Below are 16705 nucleotides of genomic sequence, written 5' to 3'. Positions count from 1 at the left end.
AAATTCACTACTGATTAAAGAAATGCAAATTCAAACAACTCTGAGGTACCAGCTCCTACATATCGGAAATGACAAATGCTAGAGGGAAAAAAAGGCACACTAATAAGTTGTTGGTGGAGTTATAAACTGATCCAGTCAATCTGGAGAAAAATTTAAAACTATGCCCAAACTGTGAATACCCTTTGACCCAGCAATACTACTACTAGTCTTGTACTCCACAGAGATCAAAGAAAAAGAAAAGAGGTCTGTATGTACCAACATATTTGTAGCAGCTCTTTTCATGGTAGTGAAGAATTGGAAATTGAGGGGATGCTCATCAACTGAAGAATGGCTGAACAAGTTGTGGCATATGATTGTGGTGAAGTACTCTTGTGCTATAAGAAGTGATGAAGGGGGTGGTTTCAGAAAAACACTCTAAGACCTATATGAACTGATGCAAAGTGAAATGAGAAGAACTAGCACAGTAATAGCAACATTGTAATGATGATCAACTGCAAAATAGTTGGCTCCTCTGTTCAATACAATAATCCAAGACAATTCCAAAGGACTTATCATAAAAAGAAAGTGGTATCCACCTTCAGAGAGAGAGAGAAGGGATGAACTCTGGCTATAAATTGGAGTATAATTTTCTTTCTTTTTTGTGATATGGAAATATGTCTTGCATGATTTCACATGTATGATTAATATAATTTTGCTTGCCTTCTCAGGTGGTGGGGGATGGATGGAGAGAATTAGGAACTCAAAATTTAAAAAGAAAAGAATGCTCAAAAATAATAAATTAACAAATAATTATAGTACAATGAGAGCATAAAGAACCTGAGTTTAAATTCTGACACTATCAATAGTGTTATCTTTGTGATTTGGGGAAGGTTTTTCTCATCTGCAGGCCTCCATTTTCTTATTCTTGAAAAGAGGGGACTAGATAATCTTTAAGGTTTTTTATTGCTACTTTTCTGTTCAATCATTTCCTATTCTTTGTGACCCCACATTGGTAAACTGGAGTGGTTTCGCATTTCTTTCTCCAGTGGAATAAGGCAAATAGAGGTTAGCTGACTTGTCCAGGGTCATATAGCTCATGAGTGTCTGAGATCATATTTGAACTCAGATCTTTCTAACTCTATACCCAGTACTCCATTCACTGAGCTGTGTAGTTGCCTTTTTTTAAAAAAATTCAAAACCAATTATCTTTTAAAATAATATAAAAAATAAAAAATGTGAAACATAACAGGTGACTGAGGTTTTAAAATTTTTTTAATGCTTATTTTGTACTTCATTTTAAGTGCATATCTGTTAAGACTGAATATCTTTTTTTGGCAAAATTAATGACTTTTATTTATAAATGCATGTATCAAGATTACAATAGAAATACTAATGAAGCTATCTGAACAAAAGCAATGATTTATTGGTAATGGCATTAAAGGAAACATTGATAGTCTCTGGGTAGGGTCAAGCAATTATCCAGGAGTTGTAGATAAAGTGAAGATCCATTTTGATTGCAATAACGTCTTTCCAGCGTCTTTCGCTTCTTAATGGCTTTCTCCTTTCTTACCAGCTACTCGTTTGAAGTCATTCATATCTGTTGGTTGAACTGGAGTACCAATAAATGTAAAATATGAAATTTTTGTTGTTTCTTCTTCGCCTTGATTGGACTGAGCAAAAAAAGTTACACCATTAACATTTTGAAATTTAACATAACAAAGTTGGACAATACCATCTTCTTTGATATCATTTTGTGTTAGTTCCAGGGCTTGAGTTGGTTAACTTCTTTCTGCCTCTTCAAAATCCATAGACCGGGTTAGATGATAAAGATTTTATATACTTAGGACCCTGATGATTATCTGGCCCTTGAAATTTCATGGACTAAAGCTTAACAGGCTGATTGAAAGTCACAGTAATAAGCAGCTGTTCATCACAGTCAGATTCCAAGAAAGAAGGGTCTTTGCGTAAAGAGTTATCAAATCCATGCTCATCACTTTCATTAAGACATTCTGAGTTCAAATATGGTCTCAGACACTCATGATGTTAATAAAAGACATCAAATCCACATAGCCTTTGGGGATATCCGTGCCTTCATTGTTTCCAGGGTCATTTTCTAAGTGTTGCTTAACTTTTTCTTCTAATCCTATAGCATCTGCTCCTTGATATTGGTTGATTCGCACTTTTTTTTGAAAAAAAAGAAATGTGGGCATTGCTGATGTATTGTTGGTGGCAGCTATTTCCTGCCACTGATGTACATCCACTTCCACAAAAACTGCTTGTGGATACTTATTGCTCAGAGCATTGAAAGCTGGTGATATGCATAAACATGGTCCACAACCTCTCATGGTGAACTTGACCATGGCGAGTCTGGAGCCTGCACAATTCAGCTCTGGCTGGAAATCTGGGTCAGTCCAGAATACTTTCACTCCCACCATGGTCACAAGAGGGGCCTGCAGAGAGTCCAACACTGAATATCTTGATACAATTATCCTCTCCATAGCTTTCCAACTATAACTCTTCACTACTATCTAGTTCTTCATGTTCCACTCTTCCAGTATAATTCCTCCAGCACAGATGTGTTTGTTTGTTTTTTGACAGTTATTGTAAGAATTTGGTTACCATTCCTTTTTATACATTTGATCCAATATGATATTGCTGGTTTCTGCTAACTCTTCTCCCATGTATACAAACAGGTCTTTCCACACTCTAATCCTAATGCAACCATATATCTTCAGGCAAAGGTAAGTCTAAGACTGACCCTGATGGCAGTGACTGCATCTCCTACATCCAGGACTGAAGAGCCAGGACCAATATCCCAGATGTGACTCTTTACTGTAAGGCTGGCAGAGACACTCTCTCCCAGACTATAACTATTTTATCCCAAGTCCTGTGGAGAAATATCTGCTCTTAGGGCTCTGATCATAAGACCGAAAGATTCTACTATGCACAGCTGTGTTTTTGTCTGTGAATGCAGAGACTAAAAGTTGGTTCTGTCTATTGGGAGTTTTCCTCCTGTCTTTTCCACAATGACTAATTTCTTTCTCTGGAAACAGCTAGTAGGAATTTATCATCTGGAGAGAAGGCCATCTGGGTCATACTCAGGTTGTGTAAAAGTAAGCTCTGTGGCTGCTTCTAGGAGGCAGTACTCCAGAGAATGATAGAGACACGCTCCTTCTTGATTGCCTTACATCCTGAGACAATCACAGTATTTCAACTGCTACAAGCAACACAAAAAATGCTATAACCATGTCTAAATAGCTTTTTTAACTTCAAACACAGTGTTCTTTGCAAAAGATAGTTCTCAGAAGGAGATTCAACAGGTTTGAATGCTTGAAAGCAAATGTCCTGGTAGTGACAGCCAACACCAACAAATCTTTCTTCTTTACCAGCTTATTAAGAAGTTGTATTTTGGGGTGGAGCCAAGATGGTGGAGTAGAAGATGCACATACACTAGCTCTTACACAGCCTATAAAATACCTGTAAAGAAGAACTCTCAACAAATTCTAGAGCAGCAGAAGCTACAGAACAATGGAGTGGAGGAGATTTCTAGTCCAGAGTGACTTGAAAGACCAATTGGAAAGGTCTGTCACACAGGACACAGAGCAGAGCCCAGCCCAGCCTTGGCCATGAGGCACCAAGAGGAGCAGGACTGAACAGGCTTCAGGGACAGAATCTCCAGCCACAGGGCAGAGTCCTCAACCCACAGGCGCCAAAGGTCAGTGAGAGGGTATTTTTGGCTGGCCGAGAAGGGAGCAGGGTGTCCCCATAACTTGGACCTCCTCAGGTGGCAGCAGTAGAGGCAACAGCAGACAGGGCTCCCAAAGCAGGCAGCAGCCCGCATCCATTGTTGAAAGTCTCATCGTAAACCCCATGAGAGATCTGAGCCCTGTGTGGTGGCCTTGCCCCTACCTGAGCAACTGATCTTAATCTCACACTGAATAGCAACTCTGCCCCCGTCTAAAGCCCCAGAGGGTTTGGAGCAGCTCATCTGAATCTCAGCTCCCAGTGCTGGCTTGGGGGAACTGGAGGCCAGGTAGTTGAGGACAGGAAACTCAGAAGTCAAGAAACTGGCTGGGAAAATGCCCAAAAAAGGAAAAAAAATAAGACCAAGAAGGTTACTTTCTTGGGGAACAGATATCTCCCCCTATCCTTTCAGATGAGGAAGAACAAGGTATACTGTCAGAGGAACTCAAGGCCTCTGCCTCCAGGGCCTCCAAAGGGAACTTAAACTGGGCTCAGGCAATAGAAGAGCTTAAAAAACAAGTTAGCAGCTTACTAAAGCAGAACCAAAAAAATACTGAGGAAAATAACACCTTTAAAAAGAGGCTAACTCAATTGGAAAAAGAGGTCCAAAAAGCCAATGGGGAGAAGGAGGCTTTAAAAAGTAGAATTAGCCAAATAGAGGAGAAGGTTCAAAAGTTCACTGAACAAAATAATTAGTTGAAAGAGAGAATTGAGTTCAAGGAAATGAATGACTATGAGATAAACCAAGCAGTTAGTAAACAAAACTAAAAATTTGAAAAAAATAGAAGATAATGTGAAACATCTCATTGAAAAAAACAACTGGAAAATAGATCCAGGAGAAATAATTAAAAAATTATGGGACTACCTGAAAGCCATGATCAAAAAAAAAAAAGAGCCTAGACATTATCTTCCATGAAATTATCAAGGAGCACTGCCCTGATACTCTGGAACCAGAGGGCAAAATAAATATTGAAATAATCCACTGATTACCTCGAAGAGAGAAACTCCTAGGAATACTGTGGCCAAATTTCAGAGTCCCAAGATCAAGGAGAAAATACTGCAAGCAGCTAGAAAGAAACAATTTGAGTATTGTGGAAATACAATCAGGATAATACCGGATCTGGAAGCTTCAACATTAAGGGATTGAAGAGCTTGGAATGGGATATTCCAGAGGTCAAAGGAACTGAGATTGAAACCAAGAATCACCTACCCAGCAAATCTGAATATAATACTTCAAGGGAGGAAATAGGCATTCAATGATGTAAGGACTTTCAATCATTCATATTGAGGAAAAGATCAGATCTGATAGTAAATTTGACTTTACAATACAAGAATCAAGAGAAGCATGAAAAGGTAAACAGGAAAGAAAAATCGTAAAAGATTCTCTAAAGCTGAACTGTTTACATTACTACATGGAAAGAAAATATTTATAATTCTTGAATCTTTTCTCAGTATTTGGGTAGATGGAGAAATTGTACATACACACACACACATATAGACAGAAAGGACAGGGTGTGTTTAATCAGAAGAGATGATATCCATGCAAAATAAAAACAAAATAAAATAAAAATTAAGGGATGAGGGAGGAAAATACAAGGAAGAGAAAGAGAAATGGAACAGGGCAGGCTATAAGTTATAAAAGAGATAAGAAAAATCTTGTTCATTGGAGGAGAAAAGGGAGAAGGGGAGAGGGGAAAAATGAAGCTACTCTCTCCACATGTGGCTGAAGGAGGGAATAACATGCTCACTAAATTTGATATGAAAATTTATATCAGACCACAGGAAAGTAGGGGAGGAGGTGACAAGTGGGGTGAGGGGAATTATAGAAAGGAGGGCACTAAATTTGATATGAAAATTTATATCAGACCACAGGAAAGTAGGGGAGGAGGTGACAAGTGGGGTGAGGCAAATTATAGAAGGGAGGGAGAAGGGAGTTACTAGAAATAAACACTTTTGAGAAGGCACAAGGTCAATTGTGGGGGAAAAATAAGGGAGGATAGAGTAGGACAGAGGGCAATATAATTACTATTTCACAACATGATTATTATGGAAGTCTTTTGCAAAACAACACATTTAGTCTGTATTGAATTGCTTGCCTTCTCAGTGGGGTTGGGGAGGGAAGGAGGGAGGGAGAGAAGTTGGAATTCAAAGTATTAGAAATGAAAGTTGAGAATTTTTATTGCATCTAATCGGGAAATAAGAACTACAAGAACTACTTCTTGCCCTACAAGAAAAGAGAGAAGATGGGGATAAGGGAAGGGTGGGATGTGAAGGAGGGGAGGGTACATTGAGGGAAGGAGTAATCAGAATGCAAGGTATTAGGAAGTGGGGGGAGGAGAGTGATGGGGACAAAAACTGGACATGTTACAAAGTGAGGTAAAAGCAATTAGTATTAATACAATTGACAATTAATTACTGAAAATAAATCAATGACATCTTTAGTTTGGGGGAAAGAATTTTAGTCTATATTTCCTAGAGGAAGGTAACCTCAGGTAAAATTTGGCATTGATGGAAAAATTACGGTTTTAATGGTAAATTTGATTTTATGATTACTATTTAATCAAGAACTAGAACATATATAGAAAGGCATGTAAGCCACTTAAGACTTGCCTCGAAAGATGTTCCTTAGCCAAAGTGAAATTATAATCACATTTGAAACCTGGTTATTGGAACTTGCCATTTTTAGATGCTATGGGACTATTAAGTGACTGTTCTTCTGAGTCTAACTCCAGGTATGGATAGCAAGAAAGGCGGTCTGACTCTCCAATCCATGATGCCAGTAAGCTGGTGAGATGCTGGTATGAACTGCAAAAGGTGATCTCGTTGGAGGGGTGGGAGAGCAGCTGTTCAGCCTGGGCTGAGGTAGGATTCTCCTGATTCAGTTTCTTCACTGACACCTGGCAGACTTTAAGCCTGACTGAATGCAAGTAGACAATTTAATCCTGCCTGGAACTGGCGTGAAGTTGGAGAGATATTGTGTCCCTGCAATGTCCCTACTCTTGGTGGCAATTTCCTACAGTGAAATGGTTTGTAAGCATAATACCAGATCTATTCAATTATAGATTATTGTTAGGGGAACATCCGAGTTTAAATCTAAAATTAAGCTATTAGACACAGGACTTTAGACCAACAACAATAAGTTAGGGTCCTTTAATTCTTAGTAATACTGTGGAGACAATTAGGTCAAGAGTTTGTGAAGTTAGCAACATAAATATTACTTGTGTCTCAGTTGGTTAATGTTTAAAAAAAATTCTTTTGTGGTCCATATTGTAAATGCTTTAAAAAGAAGTATCACCTGACCAAAAGTTTCATTTGTTTTATCTATTATAAACTGTGTTAAAAATGAAAAAGTAAATTAAAAAATAAAAAAAAAATAAAAAGAACTAACCCCGACAATAATCACTGAAGCACAGCTTCTGTCCTGGCCCGACCCTTGGGTACGTTGCAATCCCTTTCACTAGTAGTTTTAATAGCCATTCTGGGGCAAATTCAGTTGTGTAACAGATGAGCCAGTCTATTCCACTCAGGTGCCTTCATGCTAGGGGAGGTCATTTCTCAGAGGGTGCAGCCAAAGCATCTATAATATAGCCAATGGCCTCTGACCCCTTCACTTCGAAGGATAGAAAAAGTTGAGGAGGAGACTTCACATAGAAGATTCCATGGTGAGGGAAGGGGGATTTCTGGGAAGGGCATGATGGTGATAGGATTTTGGTGGACAGTAGTCTAGGGCTAAGCAAATTATGCTAAAGATACAGGGCACTGTAATACAGGACCAGAAGGGGGCAAGCTACCAAAATGGTGGACCCTTGGAAAAAGCACTGTCAGTGACCCAGGAAATTCTCTTCTTCTCTTCCCTTACCTAACCAAATCTTACCCATCCTTCAAGAAGACTTCCTTCTTCTCTGCAGTGCACACTGATCTCTTTCTCCTTTGAATTACTTATTGTCTATGACATCAATTCTCAAAGTGTGGTCTATGGACCCATGGAGATCTCCAAGACCATTTCACTGGGTGTGAAGCTCAAAACTATTTTCATAACAATACTAAGACATTATTTGTTTATCAAAATAGTCCTCCCTTTTCTAATTACATATCTGTGTGGCCAGATTTTCTTCATATACTTCCACCAAAACAACATAATTGTGACAGATTAAATGCAGAAGTAGATAGCAGAATTCAGTTGTCTTCTAACAATGTCATTCTCCCTATTTTATTATTTTGTTTTGTAAAATAGTTATTTTCATAAAAATGTTATTTGTGTTATTACTTAATTGATTGATATGTCAAAATGTATAAAAATTTTTTTATCAGTTTTAATGTGTAATATGGTAAATATCAATAGGTATGTAACTCAAATAAATAAAAGCTACATGAGATCCTCAATAAAAAAAAAGAAGTATTTCCTTGAAAAAACAGTTTTGTTGGAGAGTCCCAAAGAGGGCACTTTCAGATCTTCTGGAAAGTTACTGATATTTGAAGACAGTGTCTTCACTGTGTGACCAGTAATATTTGCAGAAGTTCTCCACAAAGTATTTTGGAGTGGGGAAGTCTCAAAGCACCTTTTCATCTGCTATAGATAAAAACTGAAACTGACTGACCATCACTGGGCACTTCTTGTCAAGCCTGTGGATCTGAGCCTTTGCAATTTCGTGCCAAGTCATCTGTGAATTGTATTTTTTGCTCCATGAAGCAAAGAACTGGGTTGTTTGATCAGCACTCACAGTCATGATAAATTCCCCTTCTGGATCCTAACTTAGATCTTGTATACTATTAAAGCACCCAGAAATAATACCTTCTGAAATCTATTCTCTTGATTCAGCTGCGTGATACATCCAAAGCTGCAGTGCTCCATGGAAAGAATAGGTTATGATCATAAATCCATCTGACCATATTAGCAAGCACTCTAGCACTTCCAGGATGGCCTGCTAGCACAGGTTCTTTGATCTGCTTTATAAAGGAAAGATAGCTTTAAAGGGGTTAACGACCCTTCTTTAACGAAATATATATATGTCATCCCCTAGTTCAGGGGAAAGGTGAACACCTTGAACATGGAGAAAATGCAAATAGAGAAAATACAAGCAGAGAAATTAGCACAAAGATCAACAGACAGGGCTCCAACTGTTTGAACAAAGCAATACAACCACGAGATGGGGGAGCCCCAACAACATCTGAGTATTGGGAGTGGCGGTGGGCTCTTAACAAACAAGTACGCAATCCCATCCAGAAGAACCAAAAGGTCCTTCTCATAAGCAAAACCCCCAAAGCAAAATATCAACCTCTCAATATATATACACTTTCAAAGCCAGAAGGCATCATAACCCTCATGACTCAATGCCTAATTACTGTAGTACTAACACATGTGAAAACCATATAGCAAGCCTCCCCTAAGCAAACTTGTCCCCCAGTGGGCTCTATGCGACTCATGATGTACCACAGCTGGGCTGGAGTTTAAAGCAACAAGATATCCATGATTGAACACATGTGGTCACATAGGCCTATTAATGGATGGGGAAGATCTTCATATTCCATTAATATTACACTGAGCTAAACTGGCTTCATAAAACCCCAGAGTGTTCCCATTCATTTCAGCTTCTCATACCTCCTGTAGTCTTACTCCTGACTCTTCATCAAGAGCCCATCAAAATCATGGTTTTATCCAACGAGGCGCACTACAAGTTCATTGACTGTAGAATAACATCTTTGTAAAACGAAGGTTGCCAGTGAACAGCATTTACCCACTTTTTATGACCAGTTAATACTGTCTCAGAGGTAATGACATCTGTTGCCTCAACACTTTCATTTTTCAGAATAAAAATATTTTCCTTCAGCTCGCTCTCTCTCTCTCTCTCTCTCTCTCTCTCTCTCTCTCTCTCTCTCTCTCTCTATATATATATATATATATATATATATGTGTGTGTGTGTGTGTGTGTGTGTGTGTGTGTGTATACATATCAACATCCTTAGAAATTCAAGAAGATAAGTCTTCTTGAATTTCTAAGGATGTTGATTTTTACCTACAACTTCCATACCCTTATCAATATGAAGATATATAATGGTTTAGGGGACTCCTATGAGGAACTACTAAATAATATGTGAAGCTAGAGGAAGGAAAGAGCTCTAATTATGAGGACAAGGAATGGCTTCATGGACTGGCTGTTTTCCAGCCAAGACTGGAAGGACAGGTCATATTTAGAAAAGTAGAACTGGGGTATTTGAGATAACCCTGATCCTTAGGATTAGCATCACAGGTCTTCTCAATGCAGTTGTCTGATTTTTGCAGCCAGAGAAAATTGTCCTGGATTTAGAAGGCATCTTTTCCTTCCTGTGTGACAATAAGTCAGATGCTAGAGTCTTAGCTTGCCCCAAGAAGCACTGACTGGTGCAACATGATTTTGGTTTAACACGCTTTGACTTGGGCTTATTAACAAGGAGTTTGATGTCTCTGGTCTGTTCTCATGTGGTTGAGAAGAGCCCCCAGCCACTGTCAACAGATGAATTCCTGTGAACATTCATTGCCTGTTTGCGGAAACAACCTTTCATCATGAAACTTAATTTGTTTCTTTGTGGCTGCTCTCCTCATGATGCAATGGGATGCTTTGAGACAGAGTGCTGAATCCTTATTACTGTAAACTTGGTTGGACACGGCTAAGTAATAATATTATAGCTCTTGGCAGCTCAACACACAAAATGGTTTTGCATTGTTACTAATGTGCCTTGAAGTATTCTTTTTGCAAAACTGTTATGTCCTCTTCTTTCTAGACAGAACCAAAGCACTATGTGAGAGCTCCCTTGGGAAACTCAGATTGATACAAGATGACTTTATGTGTTCTGTATTGTTTACTTTGAAGTGGTAACTAAGGTTTTATCTTCCCTGAAACACAGAGACATTTCTAATGGGTTCTTTGAGTGTTAGCTCTTTTGGGGTTATTTAGTATTAATATAGAGGCTATGGACAGAAAGCATGGTGTAGTGGACAGAGGGCCAGCCTTGGAGTCAGGAAGACACAAGTTCAGTTCCTATCTTAGACACATACTATATGACCATGAGCTAGTTACTTAAACTCTCAGTCCCCCAATACTGGTCCAGAAAAAGGAGCATGAGTTTTGAATCAGAAGATGTGAATGCAAATCATGTCTCTGATGCTAATTTCCTGTGTGATCATAGGAAAAAAATTTCACTTCAATGGGCCTCAGTTTCCTTATCTGTAAAGTTACCTCATTGTATTAGATGACCTCTGAGGTCCCTTACAATTCAACACTTATTTTTCTATGGTACCAAGCTAGAGATGAGTTTTGGATTTTCCTCAGTGGAGGGAATTTCTGTATTAGGAATTTCTTATACCCATGAAATCACATAACCTGCCTAAAAATAAGATTATAATTAGGATAATTTATGAGGGAACTTATGGTTTAAACAAACATGCCCATAGAGAAGCAATATGGCTAGATTTGAAGTCAGGAACATTTGAGTTCAAATTCTGATTTTTATTATTGCTGCTTGTGGGCAAGTCATTTAACCTTTCAGGGCCTGTTTCTTCCTTGGATGCTTTCAGGGAGGATGAAATCAACTCCACTTCTGCCTTCCTCTCAAGGTAACCTATTCCATTTTTGGACAATTGTAAGCAATTCCCCCCCTTTCTTTCTTTCTCTTTGTGACTCCCACCCATTGGTACCAGTTTTGCTCTCTGAAGATAAGTAATATCTGATGATAAGTAATATTTTCAACGTGGTGCTTCCCTAGTATTTGAAGACAGCTGTCATGTCCCCCTTACTCTTCTCCTGTTTGGGTCAAATACCCAGCAACATATAAATACCATACATAAAAGTATGGATTTGCTTTATTCTATTGCATAGAATGCCCATGATGATAGAATAAGTTCACAAGCTTTTATTAAGTACTTAGCATGTGCCAAATATTGTGCTAAGTGTTAGGGATGCAAAGGGAAAAGGTCTCTGACCTCAAGAAGCTCACCTTCTAATGGGAGAAGAAAACATACAAAATATTATACAAATACAAGCTATATGCAGTATATTGTGTGTTTTCTTTGAACATCACAAATATTTAAAGAGTACTCTCATTTCAGGAAAGGTCTCTTGTAAGTAAGTAAAACAGTTAATTAAAATTAATAATACAGTTACTTCATTAGAAAATGCATACAACATTTGACATCCATAGCAATCCTCCCACCTCTGTTTAAAAAAAAATTAACAGAAATCCTACTTTCCACCCCATTGGAAAATAAAATTTAAAAAATTAGATTTCTTGTAACAAATATTTATAGTTAAGCAAAACAAATTCCCTCAATGGCTATATTAAAAAATATATGTACGTGTCTCATTCTGCAACTTAAATCCATCCCTTACTGAAAGAGTGGTTTGGGCAAACCATGGGAGGTTCATGCTTTTCATATGTACCACCCAATCAAAATCATGGTAACTACCACATCACATCTATCAGATTGGCTTACATGACAAAAGAAGAAAATTATAAATGCTGGAGAATATGTGGGAAAATTGAAACACTAACTCATTGTTGGTGGAGTTATGAACTAATCCAACCATTGTGGAGAGCAATTTGGAACTATGCCCAAAGGGCAACACTAATTTGACCCAGTAATACCACTTTTAGAGCTGTACCCCAAAGAGATCATAAAAATGGAAAAGGCACCCACATGTACAAAAATATTTATAGCAGCTCTTTTTGTGGTGGCCAAGAACTGGAAACTGAGGGGATGTTCATCAACTGGGGAATGACTGAACAAGTTGTGTAATGAAATACTAATGTGCTATAAAAAATGATGATCAGGTGGACCTCAGAAAAACCTGGAAAGACTTACATGAACTGATGCTGAGTGAAGCGAGCAGAACCAGTAGAATATTGTCCACAGTATCAGCCACATTGTGCATGAACCTCAAGTAGAGAAAGCTAGGAGAAGAACTGTGAAGTGGAAATGGGGAGCAAGGAGTATTCCAACTCCCCCCTGCCTCAATTAGTGAGCTGAGGAGAATGAATGAAGGTACAGCAAGTACTGGAAAGAGTGGTTAGGGAGGCTGTATCATAAATGGGGAGTTGGGTTTCAGTGATTTCTAGAAGATGGAAGGAATGGGAAAGGAAAAGGTTTAAGATGGAGGTAAATGTGTTGCCTAAGAATACGTTTTCCAGAAGGTACAGTGGAAGTACTGGGGGAAGCTTGGTTGAAACTTTGGAGTAGGAGAGTTGAGGAGGATGGGGATGAGGAATTGTGTAGTGGGGGATGGGGTTTGAGTGATGATCCAGAGGAGCTCAGAACCACTGGGGTATGAAGGGTATAATGAGGTGGGAGAAAATTCCTCAAAGAGCAGAGTACACCATTCCTCCTCCCAATGGAGAATGGAGACTGGGGCTAGAGGCAAGTACAATATGAGATGGAAGGTACATGGTCAAATGGTCAGAGGTTCAGCCTGACTACTCTTCTTCCCTCCAAAGACTGGAAATTAGGCAGCTGGAACTGAAAGTAAACTTGTACAGCAGGAAAAAGAAATTCCATTCCCCATCAATGTTTCCTTTTTCCTTCCCTCAAATGACAGGCGTAGTAAGAGATGCAAGGCCTGAGGGCAAAGGATAAGGTATTCTTTTTTGCACTATAGCTTCTACACATGCCAAGTAGGAGACTGAGCTGACAGCAGGAGGCTGAAGTTGTCTAGCATTGGCACAGATGGAGATCATATATATACATATATATATATATTCTATACATTGGTATTGATGTGTAGAGTACAAATCATTCTTCTGATTTACTCACTTCACTTTGCATCATGTCTTTTTGAAATAATTTATTTCTTCATTTCTTTTTTTAATTTTAATTTTTTAAGTTTTCAACATTCATTTCCACAAAATTTTGAGTTCCAAAATTTCTCCCCATCTCTCCCCTAGCCCACCCCAAAACTCTGAGCATTCTAATTACCCCTATCACCAATCAGCTCTCCCTTCTAACATCCCTCCCTTCCCTTATCACCATCTTCTCTTTTGTCCTGTAGGGAAAGATAAATTTCTATACCCCATTACCTGTATTTCTTATTTCCCAGTTGTATGCAACAACAATACTCAACAGTTGTTCCTAAAACTTTGAGTTCCAACTTCTTTTCCTTCCTTCCTCCCCACCCATCTCCACTGGGAAGGCAAGCAATTCAATATAGGCCATATATGTGTAGTTTTGCAAATAACTTCCATAATAGTCATGTTGTGTAAGACTAACTATATTTCCCTCCATCCTATCCTGCTCCCCATTTCTTCTGTTCTTTCTTTTGACCTTGTCCCTCCTCAAGAGTGTTGACTTCTAATTGCTCCCTCCTCTCATTGCCCTCCTTTCCATCATCCCCCCAGCTTGCTCATCCCCTTCTCTCCCACTATCCTGTATCGTAAGATAGGTTTTCATACCTGAATGAGTGTGCATTTTATTCCTTCCTTTGGTCGAATGTGATGAGAGTAAGCTTCATGTTTTCTCTCTCACCTCCCCCCTTTTTCCCTCCACTGAAAAGTCTTTTACTTGCCTCTTTTATGAGAGATAATTTGCCCTGTTCTGTTTCTCCCTTTCTCCTCCCAATATATTCTTCTCTCACCCCTTAATTTCATTTTTTTATAGATATGATCCCATCCTATTCAACTCACCCTGTGCTCTCTGTCTCTGTCTGTGTGTGTGTGCATGTGAGTGTGTGTGTGTGTGTGTGTGTGTGTGTGTGTGTGTGTATGTGTAATCCCACCAACTATCCAGATACTGAAAAAAGTTTCAAGAGTTACAAATATTGTCTTTCCATGTAGGAATGTAAACAGTTCAACTTTGGTAAGTCCCTTATGATTTCTCTTTCCTGTTTACCTTTTCATGCTTCTCTTGATTCTTGTGTTTGAAAGTCAAATTTTCTATTCAGCTCTGGTCTTTTCATCAAGAATGCTTGAAAGTCCTGTATTTCATTGAATGACCATTTTTTCCCCCTGAAGTGTTATATTAAATTTTGCTGGGTAGGTGATTCTTGGTTTTAATCCTTGTTCATTTGACTTCTGGAATATCATATTCCAAACCCTTCAGTCCCTTAATGTACAAGCTGCTAGATCTTGTGTTATCCTGATTATATTTCCACAATACTCAAATTGTTTCTTTCTAGCTGCTTGCAATATTTTCTCCTTGACCTGGGAACTCTGGAATTTGTCTACAATTTTCCTAGCAGTTTCTCTTTTTGGATCTCTTTCAGGAGGTGATCGGTGGATTCTTTCAATATTTATTTTGCCCCCTGGTTCTAGACTATCAGGGAAATTTTCCTTGATAATTTCGTGAAAGATGATGTCTAGGCTCTTTTTTTGATCATGGCTTTCAGGTAGTCCCATAATGTTTCAATTGTCTCTTCTGGATCTATTTTTCAGGTCAGTTGTTTTTCCAATGAGATATTTCACATTATCTTCCATTTTTTCATTCTTTTGGTTTTGTTTTGTGATTTCTTGGTTTCTCATAAAGACATTAGCCTCCATCTATTCCATTCTAATTTTGAAAGAACTATTTTCTTCAGTGAGCTGTTGAACCTCCTTTTTCATTTGGCTAATTCTGCTTTTTAAAACATTCTTCTTCTCATTGGCTTTCTGAACCTCTTTTGCCAATTGAGTTAGCCTATTTTTCAAGGTGTTATTTTCTTCAGCTTTTTTGTATGTGTCCTTTAGCAAGTTATTGACTCTCTTTTCATGATTTTCTTGCATCTCTCTAATTTCTCTTCCCAATTTTTCCTCCACCTCTCTTATTTGATTTTCAAAATCCTTTTTGAGCTCTTTCATGGCCTGAGACCATTGAATATTTATTTTGTATGTTTGGGATACAGAAGCCTTGACTTTTATGTCTTTCCCTGATGGTAAGCATTGTTCTTCCTCATCTGAAAGGATAGGAAAGGGTATCTGTTCACTAAGAAAGTAACCTTCTATGTCTTATTTTTTTCCCCTTTTTGGGCATTTTCCCAGCCAGTTACTTGAGTTTTGGGTCCTCTGGGGATCTGTAAGATCTCAGTTCCTCCAAGGTGGCACAATGAAGCATGTGCACTGGTCTGGGAGCAAGAAGAGATTTTTGTGCCCAGAATCTTAGTATAGTTTCCTCTTCACAATCACCTTGCCTCCAGTTCTGCCAAGCCAGCATTGGAGGGCTGAGATTCAGATAAGCTGTGGGGGCAGGGCCACCATTCAGTGTGAGATAAAGATCAGCTGCTGCAGGGCCTCTACACAGGACTGAGGTAAGAATCAGCTGCTCAGTGCCCCCAGGTGTTTTACGATCCAACTGTAGGGCCTGCTGTGGGAACTACTGCCACCTGTGCAATGTGGCCTCTTTGGGGCCGCTGCCTGAGACCAGAGCTATGGGAAGGACCTTCTCCCTTCTTAAAAAACTGAAGGAACCCTGTCACTGACCTTTGGTGCCTGTGGGTTGAGGGATCTGTGAACTACTGTCACTGGGACTCAGGATTCTGCCCCCGAGGCCTGCTGTCATCCTTCTCCCAGAGCTGCAGGGCAGCCAAGGCTGGGCTGGGTTCTGCTCCACATCCTGTGTGACAGAGGTTTCCTGTTGCCCTTTCAGGTCACTCTGGGTTGGAAATCTCCTCCACTCTATTGTTCTCCACTTCTGCTGCTCTAGAATTTGTTGAGAGTCTTTCTTCACAGGTATTTTATGGGCTGTGTGGGAAAAGCTAGTTATATGTATGTCTTTCTACTCTACCATCTTGGTTCCACCCCCATTATTTCTTCATTTCTTACAGAACAATAATACTCTATCACATCTACATAACATAGTTTATTCAGCCATTCCCCAAATGATGGGCATCTCCTTAGTTTCCAATTCTTTGTCACCCCAAAAAGAGCTGCCATAAATATTTTTGTACATAATCTTTTTCTCTTTCTTTGGTCTCTTTTGGACATATACCTAGCAGTTAACCTGTATATCTGGGTCAAAGGGCACATATTATTTAGTAAATTTTTGTGT

General features: G+C 38.9%; 2 pseudogenes; both read right to left on the bottom strand.

The window, feature by feature from the left end:
* Nucleotides 1–1526: 1526 nt before the first annotated feature.
* LOC140501827 (thioredoxin-like protein 1 pseudogene) lies at nt 1527–2414 on the bottom strand (annotated as a pseudogene).
* A 101-nt stretch (nt 2415–2515) lies between these two features.
* On the bottom strand, nt 2516–8450 carry LOC140502675 (elongator complex protein 2-like; annotated as a pseudogene).
* Between the last annotated feature and the right edge of the window lie 8255 nt (nt 8451–16705).

The sequence above is a fragment of the Notamacropus eugenii genome, chromosome 4, assembly GCF_028372415.1.
Source record: "Notamacropus eugenii isolate mMacEug1 chromosome 4, mMacEug1.pri_v2, whole genome shotgun sequence".
Classification (NCBI taxonomy): Eukaryota; Metazoa; Chordata; class Mammalia; order Diprotodontia; family Macropodidae; genus Notamacropus; species Notamacropus eugenii.
This window is presented reverse-complemented; position numbering and strand designations above follow the sequence as displayed.